Source organism: Coturnix japonica, chromosome 28 (genome assembly GCF_054131305.1).
Source record: "Coturnix japonica strain WE chromosome 28, WE-NBRP24, whole genome shotgun sequence".
Lineage (NCBI taxonomy): Eukaryota > Metazoa > Chordata > Aves > Galliformes > Phasianidae > Coturnix > Coturnix japonica.
In genome coordinates, this window is record NC_140690.1 from 6682115 (window position 1) to 6697251 (window position 15137).

Here is a 15137-nt window from a genome sequence, read left to right on the forward strand (position 1 = left end):
TGCACTTTGTAGAGGGACCCAAAAGCAAATGGTGAGAAGACCTCATGGCTGCCATAGGGAGAAAAACCAACCAGCGCCACCCCGACCACACCTGAGCTGTTTGTTACCAAATGTCTGTAATGTCAGTTTCATTGGACTGACTGGGAGCAGCCAGAAAGTCTGAGCAGGGCCACTGCTATGTAGACAAGCACTCTGTATGCAGGACTGCCACAGCTGAAGGTGAGACCATGTGTTTGTGTAGGTGCTGATTTCTGACGTGGATCCTTGATGTGGACAGCTGAGCAGAACTTAACTAATGGGGTGCTTTTGTGAAGTGGAAGGAAGAGCTGCACAAGCAGCACAGTGCTGCACCAGAGCAGGTTCACACTGGATTTGGGGAGAAATTTCTCTCCAGCAGTGTCCAGGAGGCGTTAGGACAGTGTCCTCAACGTGAACTGACTTGTGCTCAGCCCTGAAGCTGTCATGCAGTTAGACCTGATTATCTTTGTAGGCCTCCTCCCCCGATCTGCTATAAACACGATGAATTTTCTTCCTCTTTTCTTCAGATTACATAAGCTCAGTGAAGGGTTTCTGTGCTTGAGAGAGATGCAGGATAAGAGCACAACAGCACAAGGTCTGCCTTTTGGCAGCTGGAGCTGTGATAATTCCAACATGCATGAAATGGCCTGATGTGCAGCGATTTAATTAATTGTGATTGCAGTCACATTTGGAGTTCAAGAGTTGCAGTTTGCATTTTGTCTGTGTCTTTTCTGGACCACGTGCAATTAAGTTTGAAATATTTCAGCATAATGTATGTAAGTGTACGATGAAGGACACTGCAGTTGCTCTTTTGAAGGTAAACATGTCTGTGTGTCCCTGTGTGTAGGTCCTGAAGCTGATCAGACATACTGTCAATAGTAACATCTTACAGATCAAGCTTGCTTGAGTTCTGATTCCAGTGATGTGGAGATGGGAGGAACAAAAGATATCAAAGCGCTGTTGCTATTCAGAAACATTCAGGTCTTGATTTTAGAAGTACTACTTCAACTTCTTTCTCTGTAAGATGAAAATAAAACCAGTTACCTGTTGTTTTAAGTTCACTGCTGTCTCTAGGGGAAATCTTTCCTTACTGTTATATATTAATAGATTAAGTTCATCTGCAGGGCAAGTAGAAAGAACGGCAAAGACAAAGAAACCACACCTGGGTCTGCAGGAGCTGAATTAGTGGAGGTTCCCAGCTGCTGCTGCTCAGGAGGCATCACCCATAGAGCACAGGCTTGCAGGATATGATGCCTAATTGCTTGTTCAGTTTGTTTCAGAATAGCCTGTTATGTTTGAAGGACTTTTGTAGAACATGAAGTAAATTGATATTTTCCTTCTTGTTTGCATAAGTCCTCAAATTCTTGGCTTCCCAGGCTTTGATTGGAGGAGGTGCAAGACAAAGGAGCAGCATCTGAAAGGCACAGCTTTGTGGAAAGGCTCTTACTGTTCTGTCAGGACCTTAATGCAGCACTGCACAACACTGCAGAGCACTGCAGTGAAATGGCTGAGGTACTTGATCAGGCTTTACCTTCAAGGGTCAGTGTTCCTCATAATGAGAAACAGAAGGGTTTTTCGCTGTGGGAAAAACACTATAAAGAGCAATTAGAGCACAGAACCCTGAGCTGCATCTGCTGCAGGCTTCATTCCAAAGTGTTGAAGTCTGGAAGAATTCACTAAGTTACTGTGCGGTGTCAGCTCAGACATATGTAAAGTACAGGTAAGGATCTTCAAATACAAAACCACTCACATTAATAATCCCCAGGGGACATGAAGGAATGCAGGTCTCGGTGAAGGCAAACAGCATCTGTAGGCAGAAGGCCACGCATCAGAGACCTTTTCTTGTTGTTTGCTTGCATTGTAAGTGAAACATCTAAAATGACACTCCCAGAGGAGAATTATACCCAGGCAGTGGTGCACAGGCATGTATTAAAGTGCTCTTAGTACTTGTAAACACAATCAAATCAGATGGAAACATAGTGCAGAGTTCACTTCCAAAGGTCTTGAAGTTTGTTATTTTTCAGGCAAGATCTGATTGCTCAGGGTGTCAGTTTCATCACTATCAGGATGATTTCCCTCCTGAAGCAGAATCTGTTCGTCCCAGTCTCACAGGAAGGCTGAGGCTCACAGTCCTCATTTCCACATAGGGAAAACGGTCTTGTATTTTGTATTTTGCAAGTGTAGCTGCAGGAGAAAGTAGATCAAGTCTGTCTTTGATGCCAGGAATGAAGTACGAGGAACTGTGCTCGTTTCCCAGTTAAGGGCCATCAAGGTAATTAGACATCTTGAAGTACATTATACTTGATAGATCAGAATATTGCATCTCATTTAAATGTCAGTGGGGTCTTTTGGTGTTTTTTCTGCATCCATATTATTTTGTTTCCTTGTCTTTTGTTCTTTCTAGGGCTCATGTGCTTCTGTTACTGTCTGATTCCTTTCTCTGCTGTTGTTGTTTAAGGTTTTCAGGTATCAGGTGGAATATTTTCCATGAGTGAGTCCACAATAATAGTTTAAATGTCTGTGGGATTTTTTTCCATGGTGCACAGCAGAGGTTAAAGCAGTTCATCTGTCCTTGCACTTGAGGCCTGATTTATGCGTCCTAGCCTTCCACTCGTGACCAGCTGCTGTTCTGTAAGGTGCTTTCCTAAATAGCTCAAGTAAAATCTGAGCTTCATAAATAGGGAGCAAGACGATTGTTTAACAAGGAATGCTACTGTTTTCCGAATCCTATTATGTTCTTTATCAAGTACACTTGTCATGTGAGCCCTTTTACTTTCTCTTGGTGCTTTACTGTAAACAGAAGAAGTAGATTTGAGAGACCAGAGGAGGAAAAACATCAGGATGTTGTGTTCTCACTGGGCGAAACTTTGCAGAAGTGTGGAAGAACACATTGTTCATCATGTGATTCTTCCCTGTTGTGTTTGCTCTCATGCTCACATCGAATGACCGTCAAATTCCAGCTTCAAACCGGCACAGCATCACAGCTGATGGTTTTGCTGTTCAAGTTATTGGAAGTCTTATCTGAACTATGAAAAGTAGGGATTCTTTGCTTTCTGAACATATGGAGTGTGTTTGAGTCACAGCTCGATGCTTTTGTCCCTCAGCTGTGGCAGCTAGAAACTTCTCTTACGTGATAGCTGCCATTCTTATGCAGGCATCTGAATTTGACACCTCAGTTTTCAGGAGAAAAGTCTTCAGTTATTAATATTGCTTACTATGATTATAGCTGATAAGGAGCCCTTGTCACCAACCCTGCGTGGATTCAGAAAATGAATGATCTGAAAAAAAACAAACATGACAGCCATAAGGGGGAAAGAAGAAGTAGAATGTATGACTGAATAATGTAGGCAGTGGCACAGAGTAGGTGGCTTATTACTGTAATTTCTTAAATGTTGGTTGTGAGCTTATTTTGGGAGAGGCTTACGTAAATCAAAAGGGAAGGATGGTCTTTGATCAATCAACAGGTGAGCAACTGTGGGTGAGGGATGCTGGTGAGGAGTCAAGCTGATTGAAGAGATTGATGAGGGTGTAGGAGATATTTAGCATAAAGAAATCTTTGGACTAGGACAGAAAGTCCAGCCCAAGTTAGAATGATCGCAGTCTGTAAGTTCCTTCCTTAGTGGATTTTGCTGGCTAGAGATTTCAGATGTTTTCTTCCTGGCAATAAAATAGTTTCCTTCTAAGGGAAAAAAAAAACCCAAAACATAACTGTAAACCCCACAGGATTATGATATCACAGATGTGAGAACTACTGACAGAGACTGCTGGATCTCCTTCATGGAATGGCTTTTAAACAGAATCAGGCGCAACCTTTTGTTTCTTTACGCTGCCCGTGGTTTGTCCTTTTACTCTGGGCTCCTTAGTACTGAATGTGCAGCTCCAGGGTTCTTCAGGAATGAATCAAGTGAAATGATGGATAATTCTCATGTTCTCTTTAAACGGCGAATAACAGAATTTTCATTTCTCCTAAATATTTCTGAGACAAAATAGTTAAGGACAGTGGAAGTGGTATTTCAAGTTACACTGCCAAAACATATCACAGTACAGTGCTACTGGCCTGGTTTTCCATTCTGGTCACCATTCCAATCACCAACATGCTGATCCTGTCTCCAGTGTCAGTCTTTGTGCAGTGCTGTTTTGCGCACTAAACAGGCAGTGTGCTGCCCTCCACACCACCCACGAAGGAGCTATGTGTGTGCATCAATGTGCTTCTGACACATTCTGTGATGGAAGTCACTGTGCCTTAGGCCATTAAATAGATATGGTCTGAATTTGATTTTTTGTACTGATAAAGTTAGTGTTTCTGTCACTCTATGCCAGTAGTCCGGTGACTGGACTTAGAAAGCATGTCAGTTTGCTCCTGTAATTGCACCTAACTTTGAAGAATAATTGATTTTCAATACCATTGTTCCATAGTGCTCCTCAAATATTTCACAAATTAAATTCCATTTGAAATGCTTCAGGCAATCTGAAAGAGGAAACCCCCCTTAAAAATACCTGTTATGCAGAGTTTTCTAACTTCCTTGTTTGTCTGGCAGTGATTCAGCCTGGTTGATGCTGACTCAGTTATAACTCTTGTATGTGACTCTTTATGTTCCTGTTTTCATGCTTTTGTTTTATTGAGGGACTGGTTCTTCTGGTCATGGGTTTACATACTGTGACTCAGGTGCAATGCAGACAACACGGCAGTTACAGGAGAAAGCCTGTTAATATCAGGTATGTTAGTACTTACGTTTTCCTTGTGCCTTTAGCTGAGAAATTCATACAGTCATAGAATGCTTTGGGTTGAAAGGGGCCTTAAATTTCCAACTCCCTCCAACAGCTGGTTGTCTCCCACAAGGACAGGCTGCCCTCATCCAGCCTGGCCTTGGCCATCTCTAGGGTTGGGCACCCACAGCTTCTCCAGACAACAGTGCCAGGGCCTCACTGCCCTCTGAATAAAAAGACACACGGGGGTTGAGCAGGTGATCCAAGACAGCTGGCACAGCTTCACCAAGGGTAGATTGTGCCTGACCAACCTGGTGACCTGGTGACCTATGATGGAGTGTTGGCATCACTGCACAAAGGGACAGCAACTAATGGCATCTACCTGGGATCCTGCAAAGCCTTTGGCACGGCCCCTTATGCTCTGCTCTTGTATGGCCCCAGCTGGGGTAGTGCGTCCAGGTTTGGGGTCTTTAACGCAGGAAAACTGTGAACTTCTAGCGATGGTCCAGAGGAAGCCATGAGGATGCTCGAGGGCTGGAGTGCTGCTGCTATGATGACAGGCTGAGGGAGCTGGGCTTTTCAGTCCGGCTTCAAGGAGACCTCGCTATGGCTTTACAATACTTAAACATAAGTAGGAGGGGAATAACATTTTTACACAAGTGATAGGACAAGGAGGAACTTCCTTTGTATGCCCAGCAGAGGCAACGCTTCGCCCGCCCGGTGCCAGCCCTTGGTGCTCCTTGTGCCCCACTCCGCTCGCTCAGAGCTGCGTGCTGCTGCCGACTTGGAGCGGTGTCAGACGCGCCGCGGATGCTTTGTAATTTTAATGCTAAAACGGAGCTGTGCCCGAGGGCTTGCACGCACGTGCCAGGAGGTGGAAAAACAGCAAGCAAACAAACGCGGCCTTTCCAGCGGTGTCGGGGCTCCCTCAACTCTGCCGCAGGCAGGAGCCGCCTTCTTTGTTTTACTCCGTGTTTGGCTTTTCAGATGTTGGAGCGCTCTGCCTTTCATTAGTCTTGGATATGGTGAGGACAGGCCGTATCTGTTGGCTCCCAAGGGCTAAGAACCAAATGTTTAGCTGCTCTGGATAAACCTGGCATTGAAAGTATGTTTGTACAGCTGTCACCTTTGTCCCTATGGCTATTTATTGTCTCCTGTGGTCAGTGGGTGTTTCTCGTGCATCTTTCGGAGGACAGCCCGGGAAGGGACACACCTTGTGGGAAAGGTTCTTGAAGTCTGTGCCCTTTTGACACTGTCCCGAGTGGAGCAATGTCCTGAAAACCTGCATTTTCCTCAGCCAGCATCTAAAGTTCAAAAGTACAGTTGAAAGTTAAGGACAGAGAAGTCGGGTTTTTTGAATTCCTTCTTATAAATGCATCAGTGTAGGTGTGTGCTGGAAGGGATTCAGAACGAATGCTGTCTTTCTCAGAGCTCTGTGCACAGCACAGATTCAGTGCAGCCGCCTCAGGTACCTTCCAGCATTCTGTCAGTCCTGCTTTCTTTCTGAACAGCAGCTGTTTAACACTGACCTGTTTGCCTTGGGGATTTCTGCAGAGGTGCTTTTCACATCCAGTGAGTTCACTTTTGCTTTGAAGACTGCAAAGCCATGTTTTGCTGTTGACGCTGGGTGAGTGTACAGTAAGAATGAAGTGACACAAAAGGCTCAGATGACCTCACCTCTGCCTTATAAGAACGTGTTCTGCTCGTTGGGGGTGCCAGGAAAGCAGTTCTGTCAAGTGCATTTGTCAGCAAGAGTTACCAGCCCTCGTTTAGAATCAAGGGTTGCGCAGATTAATTGCGTAGTAGTTTAGCTGTGCTCAGTGCAAGGAGTGCAGGAGTTGAATATCACTGAGTAACCGCAGGGGAACCCCGAGTTAATCAGTGTTCCTGCTGATGGTGAGCAGTACTGCATCACTCAGCAGAGCTGCTGCAGGAGTCCTTTGCAGCCTCCTATTTTTAGACCTCGGAGGAGGGCTGTGTCCATCGTCACACACGGTGACTAACCCTCCTGGAGTGCTCTGTGGGCCTATAAATACTGGGTGTGCTATTTCAGTCTCAGTACCTGTGAGGCAGATCGGTGCGTGAGGGCAGCTCTGTGCTGCTGAGGGCAATGTTCCGTCCCACACCTGCCCTCAGGTTACAGCTGGGCTGTGCTGCTGGGCTGTGCTCACACACAGAACCAACCCAGGCGGCTCTCGTTTCTGAGCCCTTGTAAGACAAATCTTGGCCAGTGAGAGTTTCTAAGGGAGATCTGCCCAGTCTGGAGGCGGAATGCTTCCAGCTGTTCATTGCAAACAGCAGACCTGCACTGAAGGATGTTACTGTTCTTAGCACTGTATATTGTGTGCGGTCTCATTGCTGTAAAATAACCTATATGTACATATGTTTTAAGATATTGGAGTATCCCTACTGTTGTGGAAGTGTGTACTTAGGCAAGCATTATAAGTGCGAATGCAGCTATTTAACATGCACATGTAGCACTTCATCACTATTGTGATCCTATAATACAGCTGGCTGGTCTTTTTAATTCAGCTGGAGTACTTATCAGGAAAAGAGCTGAACTGGACTTGTATCTCACTTGCTGCTGTCTTGTAATATTGGCCCTTCTGCTTAAATTTAGCCCATCTGTATTCATATTCTCAACCAGTGACCAGCCTCTTCCTTTTGCTGTGTATGCGGCAGTGCCCAGCTACAGGCAAGGTAAGTGAACTTATAGGGCTGCTCTGTCTTTCTGTTCTTATTAAAGTACAAGCTGGATGAAGATTTCAGGGCTGTTTTGTGAGCTCTGACAACTTAAATGTGCTTAATGTTGCCAGGGAGAGCAAAGGAAAACTGTTCTTTTTATGTAGGTGTTGAGATGAAGATTTGCTGTGATGCTCTCAGCTTTGCGGAGGAACTTCTAAAAGTTCCTAATGTAGATTGCACCAGGTGAGCAACCTGGAAATTAAAAAGCCTTTGTTCCCATCTGCAGCTTTGGACAGATCACGTGCACTGCAGCAACTTACAGATCCTGAAACAGGCAAAGAAATAGAAAAAAAAAAAAAGTTCAGTCTTTTGCTGTAGTCACTGAGCTGCATTGGATTCCTTCTGGCAATGCTGTATAGCAGCTGCTCTGTCAACTGCAAGACAGCAAAGTTGTGTCTTTTTAAAGATGGGGCTGTGTCTGTATGTCGGGTCTGCACGACGAGGGTTTGATGGCAGCTGCAGCAGTGACCTCTGGTGGTCTCCAGCAGCTGCCCCAGCTCAGCTCAGAGCCAGATCCACCCAGGACTAGAAGGGTGGTGCTGGTGGCCTGAGCTGAGCCTGAGCAGTGCTGTCTATGCTCTGGGGATGTGGGGAAGGTGTTTGCATTTGCTTTAGCTCTCACTGCTCTGATTTGTTACCAGCCGGTAATAAATTACAGCAATCAGTCTATGCTGAGTGTTTTGACGGTGACAGTAACTGGTGATTGACCTCCCTGTCCTTACCTCAACCTGTGAGATTCCTTTTCCTCCATCCTATTTCCCCCCTGTTCTGTTGAGGAGTGGAGCATGGTGCGGTGGAGCTGAGCTACCTGTTGCTGGATCACAACAGTGTGTGTGTGCTGCTGGGAACCTGTGTGAGGATTCCACCATCATTTTAAAAGAAATCTGAGCAGTGGGAGGACGTTTAAGGAGGGAGCTGAGGGGCTGCTGGGAGCGGCATTCTGACCAGCACAGCTGCAAAAACATGAAACTTTTTCCCTGAAGATTTGGAGGAAAATGTTGGTGTTTCCTGTTGCAGCAAGTCCTGGGAATGTGTAAATGGAGCAGAGAAAGAGAAGGGAGCCTTCATCCTGCCCAGCCGTATTTCTGAAGGTGGTTTGCAAAGCCTCTGAGTCATACAGTATTATCACAGAGTCCCCCCTCCTCCTTTTTTTTCCCTCCATTCTGACAGCTTAGATTTGGGTGGGAGAATTTTGCCCTCTTGCTCTCACCCTTCTTAATATTCTGCAGTAACTGGAATAAAAACATATAAAACTCATCATGCTCTTCTAATACAGAACAATGTGGCCTACAGCCTGCTGGAAGGAAAACTTGCATCGGCTTAGAGTATAAATGAAGAAGCTTGAGGCAGAAATTAAGAAGTAACACAAATCATCGGCATTTCTGATGGTACAGAAATGTGAATAGAAGGGCCGTGTTTCACTTGGAGATCATAAGCTCAGTCAGTGTGTCAGCGGGGTGACACGTTAGTGTGCAAGGTGTGCTCAGGACAAACGGGGGCTTCCATGTGCTTTCTTTTGTTGCATCTTTTGAGCGAGCTTTCTGTTTCAGGAGCTCCGTGAGGGGGCTTAATGGCTTTCTGCTGGTTCTCTGTTATATAGTCACGTAGCTCTTCCCTTTCTATCTTTTCCCTTGGCATTAGGGAGCAGCTTCTTGCTGTTTGCAGAGGTAATAACCAGCGGGTTACTTAGCACAGCACTTTCTATATAGTGAGAACATTCCACAGTGGGTAGGTGTTCTGCTTCACCAGGCAGAGTGCATCACAGAGCATCTGTTTAACGTGCGATTAAGAACCTATGAAGCTTGATAGATCAACTGCCCGGGGAAATAAAGTTCACTTTGTTTGGAAGCAAAGACAGAAGTGGAGCACTGTGTTCACAGTAAGGTTTGTACTTCTTTCCCCTTTTTAAGAAGAATAAGAAAAACAACTGAGCACCTGCCTGGCAGAATAGTTGTTCTCAGTCATATGAATGGTAGTAACTACTTTTGGGATGTTGTCTTAGATCTTCAGCACTTCAGTAGTGTTTAGCATCTGATTTAGGCCTTAAAAGGTATGCAAATCAGTATTGGTACTCCCCAGAACCTCTTCTCTAGGCTGAACAAGCCCAGCATCCTCAGCCTGTCTTTACCCGGGAGGTGCTCCAGCCCCCTGAGCATCCCAATGGCCCTGCTCTGGGCCGGCCCCATCAGCTCAGGGTGCAGAAAATGAAATCCTTCTGGGCAAACGTAAGCCGTGGTATTACTGCACTGATTTCATTTGCCCTACATGTTTGCTTTGGATTTTATGCGGGGTCTCATACGGGTTTTATGCTAATCATGCTAATGGTTTTGCAGAAGAAAACGTCTTAGAAGCACAATTTCCTTGTAGTATCTAAATCTCCGTCATGTAGAACAGTCCCAGGTTGTACATTACCTACAGACAAGGCCGCATTTAAATGCGGAATAACTGGGGGAAGAACCTGTCTTTACAGTGGGGTTGGGAGCACGTGATTAATGAGCTGGAAGACTTGCTGGAGCTGAGCCCTGACAGTGACCGTTCTTATTCCTGCTCCAGATAACATTATGCTTGCTCCATTTTATTGGCACACATGAAACACCTAAGCATGGTGCCGTTGCATCCCTCCTACTATACTAGGATAGTTGCCACCACAAATTACTGGGTCATGACTGACCGAGAAGGGCAGGGCTTGGTCTCTTGTACCTTTTTATGGTATTGCAAATAGCTATGCAGTCATCCTGGAGGAACAGTGCAAGAAAACAAATTACAGGCTAAGCCAGTCTGCCGGTGTCTCGGTGCAAGAGTTTGTTTATGTTAGTTTCACTCTGCCAGTTCTTCCAGAAAAAGGAAATACAGGGAATGCTGCCGTATCAACAAGATCTTCAGCAGGTGTAAGGTTACCAGTGAAATAAGCCACCTGGGAGTGCGCCCTGGGTGCTGCACTGGGGTAGAACAGTTAAAGACACTCGATGGTTCCTTCCTTGGATAGGAACGGGGAAGTGGACTAAATGAATGTGAAGTTCAGTTGGGACAAACACGCTTCTCCAGAAAATCATAGAATGACCCAGGTTGGAAAAGACCTTGAAGACCATCAAGTCCAACCGCAGCCTAACCAGTACCCTAACTCTAAAAACCCTCCGCTAAATCATATCCCTGAGCACCACATCCAGACGGCTCTTAAACACATCCAGGTGCAAACAAAGAATCCTCCATAGAAACGCAGTCCAGCAGAGAGAGATTTGAGAGATGCAGTGACTTATAGCCTTACTAAAACAGAACCATGTGAGCTGTGATCCTCAGGAACAGCACAAGTGCTGTCCTGGCCTGCAGCGTCACTGTCCTTTATGTCTCATGGTACCCGTTTTCTCTGTAAAATGTGTGTATTGTCAGCAGTTCTTAGTCTGTTCTTGTTACAGTTAATAAAAGATAGGATAGAATATTTTAGCTAACCATTGCCATGGGGTGTGGTTTATTTTAGCTCTCTGCTGAGTTATTTCTGAGAATGGCCATCCTTCTTTCAAACATGTTTTACGTTTTGTTCCTATTCTCAGATACCGGCTTCTGCTGAAGTCTTTGCAGGGCTATGCAAATGCTAGTTTTAGCTCTAAATAGCTTCTCTATTTATTCAGAACTAAAGATTTGTGGCAAGACAAGCTTTTTTAAGAGCAAGTCTGTATCTTAGAACCAGTGATTTGGCTGCTGTGCAAGAGTTGAACTGACCCTAACCGATGCAGGTGAGGATTGGCCTCTGCACGTCCCACATCTCTGCCTCATCTCTGGAGGCGAATGGTGCCTTCAAGGCCAGGTTGGATAGGCAGCCTGAACTAAGGGGTGGAGACCAACCCAGCCCATGGCAGGAGGTTTGGAGCGAGATGATCTTTAAGGTCCTTTCCAATCCAAGCCTTTCTATGTGTCTGGGACAAATAGGCACAAATAAGCAGTTAGATGAATGATTACAGTCAAAACCGTGGTCATTCCTGAACAGGCTGTTTGCTCTGGGAAAAAAAGGGGTGATGAAAAATATATGGTATGAAGTTCCATGACTGCTGACGTTCTCAAGCCCCATAAATAGTCCGTGACTGCAAACACAAATTCAGATTTGTTAATCAGCCCAATCCCTGGAGAGAAATGGGAGAAAACTGTATCGCAGATACTGCATCCATCATTGGTGTCATTACTGTCGCTTCCTATTTGCTCTAATAAAGAGACAGAGACCTAGAAAAGGAGTCTAAGGCTGTGATTGGCAGCACAGGGAGGAACCTTTGCAAAATGGAGCCAGCTTGTTTCCAAGTCACTTCAAAACTAACAAGCTTTCTGCTACTTTTAGACTGCAAAATATGTAATGTCTCCTGTGCTCACCCTGATACACGGGGTGCTTTTATCGTCATTCTCATCACAGTCATGCTTTAAGAAACCTCAGAAATATTGTCTTATCTGTCATAAAATCTAACCTTTTATAATAGCTACCAAAACTCTTAATTCGTGGCTGCTCTGCTTCATAGCAGGATTATGGTTTCCATTTAAGAGGAAAGAAAAAAAAAGCAGTTTGCCCAAGATTAGTGACAAGAGGCAGCAGTTTCAGTAGCAGCTATAGCCATTAAGAGTGCTTTCTTGCTAAGCCCTGTCACCTTTCTTTTAAGACAAGTGTTTCTGCATCTTTTTGATCCTGTAGTCTATAAAACAGTACCATATTTATTTGGCACACTTGTGTTTTTCTTGTTAGTCAGATTTTTCTCCTTTCTAACTTGAAGGCTGTAAACTGTTTCCAGTCAGTCTGATGCTTAAGGGCCAGGAGCCTAATGAGAACAAACGAGAGGCTAAATTTTGCTTTTGCTTACAGTGGGTTTGTGCCGGAAAAACTCAGCTGAAGTTACTGGAGTAGAGTTACCCTTGTGCAAAGCCAGAGTAATAGAGTGACCTGGATTAATTCCACTCCATTAATTACAACTTTCCCTCTAGTCTGATTTTCTCATTTCAGCAGTAATAAAGGCTGGTAGTGAGAGGGACTATCAGAATGAAGACTATGGTTTTTCATTTCCACCTTACAAACGATGCTGACTTTCTGTGTGCTTTAGTGACCCGTTACCTTTCCTGTTCACAGCTGACTGTAACGTTCAGTCACCTTCAAATCACAAAACAGACACTGGACACTCAGCAGTGGAAAGGAATCAGAACAGATGGACATTTACATAGGTTAATAGCTGCTAAAAACAATTCACTGCAGCAGTTCTGGAATTAACTTTCCAGTAATTGTAGAGCTGCTTGAGAACCTGCATAATTTCAGAGTGCCACGTTTGGACCAGCAGCTGAGTGTCCATGTAGTAGAGCTATAGAACAGGGACTTCTCATTGTCAAGATTTAGTTGGACTGTGGATGGATTTGGAAGTCGAAAGCTGCTTGATTTCGGTCATCCTAGCACAGAAAACAGGCAGCTTTCCCAAAGACATCCAACCCAAGAACGTCAGTAAGGAAGAGTACAGAGCACTTTCTGCAGGCGGTGCTGCACAGACTTGGAGTAGTTGCTGGCACTCACTTGGCAGTTCTCTTCTGCAGGGATGAACCTGTCCACTGCCACGGACTGAGCCTGTTTATTAATACTGGGTGTGGGCACAGATTTTAACCATATTCAACCCAAACAACAAAAGCTAACTGTCGTTAACCTTCTTGGCCTGTATCCCTAAAACAGTTCTATCTAAAGCTGGAATACTCACGCCAGTAGGCAAGAGCAGCAAGGCAGGAGCAAGACTGTGGGTGGTGAGAACAGATGCAGCACGCAGAAATATTTTAATGCTGCAGTTTTACTTTAGCATGGAGGCAGGCTGTGTGTGTTTGGGCAATGCTGTGAGCCAGGAGAAGAGCCCCAGGCTGCCACCCACATTTGTCAGTATTCTCACAAGGGGAAAAAAGAGAATATTTTCTGTGGGGGGTGGGCTGAGGCCAAACACCCCATGGTGAGGCTGGGAGGAGTCTTTATAAAGTCTCAAATAGGTTGTGGATTTTTGGAGGGTTTCCTCCCCTGCCCCAAGTTTTTATGTGCATGTTTGTTTCACGGTTTGTGGTGGGTTGGCTTTTGTCAGATCTGCAGCATGGCTATTTCTGTACAAGTTATTAAACAGTAAAAAGGGAGAGAAAAGGAAGGCTGTTTGCAGTCTTGGAGGACTTTGTTACAAAAGCAAACATTAGAGTTTAATAGATTTTCACGGATGTGAAAACAGCTCCAGCAGGGGAGCTGAAGAGAGGATGGTGGATAAGATTCTGAAAGAGTTTTTGACTGCTCAGCCTCTGATCAAACCTGGCTGCTAACAGCATCAGTGGGGCCAAGCAATCACAGGTGTGTGTCTGTACACCACTTCCTTGTCTTCGAAGTACACAGTGCTTTGTGGGTATGTAAAAGGACCAGGAATCTCTGAATGCTGCGTGCATCCTGGATGACTTCAATGAACGTTGGGTACTTTCCACTGTGCAGGTGTACGTGTGAGCTCTGATGCTCATCGTTTTATAATGCAACAGGAAAGATCTCAAGAACCCCTCTGTGAGTGAAGATCAGTCAGTCAAGACTGCTGTGATCTTTGTGACCTGACTGTCCTGGCTGCTTTCAAAAAGCACCGTAAGGATACTGGCTGTTAAACCCCTGTGCTGTATGACATGTGTGTGCTCCCTGCTTCTATACACAAGTCACTAAGCAGCGCGTCCCTCATTCCAGTGAGTGGCCATGTGAATTACTAGCAAAACTGCTCGTAGTTGTGGACAGCTCATCCTTGCTGTTTAGCTGAGAAGTTAAAGCAGTAAACTGAAAACATCATTTGTCCTTTCAGCCTCAGCTTTTTCAGTCTGTTTCCCAGAGAGGTGAAAGTAGCTGCGTTGGCTGCCTCAGTACGTGTCTTCCCATGCATCTCCTGGGAGCACTGTGCAGAGTTCTACTTGTGCTTACTCTTTGCTTGGAGGGGGGAGCAGCCTTAATGAGTCCTGTGAGAGTCATTCTTAGGTTTTTGCCTTGGAAAACGAGAGGATCAGAGGCATGCTATGAAGGAGCTGGCGTGCTCTTTCAGTGACAGAAAGGGAGACAGATGGTGAGCTTTGGTTCTTGAAACCTCCATCCATTTCTGCAAGGAGAGGACATTCATTCTTTTAGGCTTTCTGCATTATTTCAGTCTCTAAATGCAGTTAACAGTTTCACTTAGTGAAGTGTGCTTTAATTCCTGTCCTGTGCCTTCCAGCTGTAATGCTTGAGCAGTGGAAATGCTGTGTTTTCCCCAGGGGGGGAAGACGGTCTTGTGAAGGACAAAGTGTTTGGGAACCATTGGGATGAAAAGGAAGTTCAGGAACCGCATGGCATAAGTTTCAAAGAAAATCCCCAGGATGGTTTTTTAATCTTATAAAGGAATGATCTGCTCCACTTCTCCCTTATTTGTGACTTGTGTTTAGTTATGTCGGTGTGTGCTGTAAGGTGTGCTGCTTCAGTTGACGTTACCCAGGCTGAAAACACCAGAGGAGAGCAACAAGGATGAGACAGTATCGTGGAATACAGTGCAGTTTATAGCATGCATGTGCTGTACAAGCATTCTGACTATCAATATGCTTTCCTTGTTGTCCATAAAATTCCTCTCATTCACTTCCAGGAGAAGACTGGGAAGTCCTTCTTTTCCACGTGTTGTCTGTTCACCTTACAG